At 35.5% G+C, this 2,344-nt stretch overlaps 1 protein-coding gene across 2 annotated transcripts in view; it reads right to left on the reverse strand.

Annotated features, from left to right (window-relative positions):
- FBXL7 (F-box and leucine rich repeat protein 7) overlaps nucleotides 1–2,344 on the reverse strand; it is a 409,539-nt gene that overhangs the window by 256,331 nt on the left and 150,864 nt on the right. The window lies entirely within an intron of this gene.

Consider the following 2,344-nt stretch of genomic DNA (forward strand, 5'->3'; position numbering starts at 1 on the left):
AAAAAAAAAAAAAAAGAATGTTCAAATGTGTTGGACTACAACATGTTGTTGAAATCTGTGGCCATTATAATTAGGCCAAACCATAAAGACAAGTGTTCCTGAAGCCACGTACTCTGCACATGACACGGAAATTCACCACAACCCCGTTCAGGGCAAGATTTCTATCCACCACTATCATTCTGAAAAATTTTCTAGCATGTACATAGTACACAAATACAAAAATTGCACAATTTTCAACATGTAGTTTATATCCTAGAGATTTATAATCATAGAACCCACATGCATATATCTAAATAAAGGCAGGCTTAAATGCAGAATCCAATTACATGTGTTTTCTTTTTTTTTTTAATCTAAAGTAAAAGTTTTAGCCCTATTCATCCAAAATGTATCCAATATACCCAGAGAAAACCACCAAAAATGTTGGACGATACCTCTCAGAGCTCAGGGCTTCATGGGGCAAACCAGACGCCTGCTATTCTAATCAGGCAGTTTCTCTGTTTCACAGATTAAAGCTTTAGGGAATAGTTAGAGGTTTTGAATCCTTCCAATAACCTTGAATTGTTCAGGTACTAAATTCAAGACAAAAATGAGCTATAAGTAATTGACATCAAGAATATTAAAAAAGAGAGATGGCTTCCGAATCGGTCTCAGCCATTTAAGCCATAACAAAGACAATCTGTGGTTAGAATTCAGTAGATTGCTGAAGAACAGCTTTGCTTTTTTAAAAAATGAATTTCCCTCCTATACAGATTAAAAGGCAGACAGTCCTCTTCTAATCTCATTTTGCACAAATGGATTCCCTGGCTCCTTCCTCAATGATGTAAATGAGCCTAATTAAAGACCCTACATTTGCACCTCAAGGTAACTATTTTGTGAATTGCCAATTTCATCTGGCCTGATTTGAAGAACTATTAGGGAGTATTCCAAGAAGTTAGGAACCTTTGCCCTTGAGAAAAACAAGCAAACCCTTCTCTGAGAAATAATTGGTTTCACTGTCTGAGGGAATTTAGGCCAGTTTCGTTAAGTCTAATTAGTTTACCGTTTGGCTTATTTGACTCAAGTGAAGTTAAATGGACATTTATATGATCATAAACCTTATTTCAACCTGTGTTGACAGGTTCCCAGCTACTAAATGTTTATTCCTTCTTCAAGTTTGAGTCAAAGCCATTAATGTTTTCAGGAAATAGGCAAGTTTCTGTAAATAAATACTACACTGAGAAAAAGTGAAATTAGTTTGGTCACATAAAGTCAGGAAAACTGAAAGTGAGCGTCATTTCTGGTGGCTTCTGTGAGGAGTTCCCCAGTGGATAATGAGATCACTATGGATAAATGCAGTGAGGACGAATGAATAAAATAAGTCATTTTCATTCTGTAAACTTTTCCCATTGAAAGCCCCATTTTTAAGGAGCTGAAATTGCTTTCCTATTTCCTCATCCTCTTTGTACTGGTCACTAGCTTTTGCACATACCCTCATTAATTTTAATTCTGTTCCTCAAAAGCATAGGTAGCTTTACACACATCGCACCAGCTAGATGAAAGGAAAAGATAATTAATAAATACATTTTGTTAACTTTTCCATCACAGGCATAATTCTTACGAAGAAAATCAGGCCCCAAAACAAATCCTTTGATATTAGAATATGAATAAAGGTTATCAGAAATTGAGATATACTATTAAATTAAGTCTTACAGTGTTTGCTTTCTTGTGGATAACAGTGCAAACTTTCAAATGATGAACCAAATATGAGCATACTTTAATTGTTTTTCACTTTTTTTTTTTTTGCACCTATTGTGTTTTTTACAAATAGAAGATTTGTAGCAACCTTGCATTAAGCAAATCTATTAGAGCCATTTTTGGAACAGTGTCTGTATCATATTTTGGTAATTCTTGCCATATTTCAAACTTTCCCTTTACTATCGTATCTTTCAAGGTGATTTGTGGGTGATCTTTGGGTGATCTTTGACATCACTATTGTGATTGTTTTGCAGCAACACTAACACAACCCTATAAGAAAGCAGACCTAATCCATAAATGTCCTGTGTGTTCTTACTGCTACTGTAACCAGACCTTCTCCAGTCTCTCTCCTCTTCAAGCATCCTTATTGGCTAAGACACAACAGTACTGACATTGGGCCAATTAAGGACCCTAGAATGAACTGTAAGTGTTCAAGTGAAAAGAAAAGTTTCACATGTCTCATTGAAACTGAAAACTAGGAATAGATTAAGTTTAGTGAGGAAGACAAGTCCAGGGTCAAGGTAGGCTGAAAGCAAGGCATCTTATGCCACAAAGCTGGCCAACTTGTGAAATCAAAGGGAAAGTCCTTGAAGAAAATTAAAAATGCTAC

Source organism: Otolemur garnettii, unplaced genomic scaffold (assembly GCF_000181295.1).
Source record: "Otolemur garnettii isolate 467f Iridium unplaced genomic scaffold, OtoGar3 scaffold00033, whole genome shotgun sequence".
Lineage (NCBI taxonomy): Eukaryota > Metazoa > Chordata > Mammalia > Primates > Galagidae > Otolemur > Otolemur garnettii.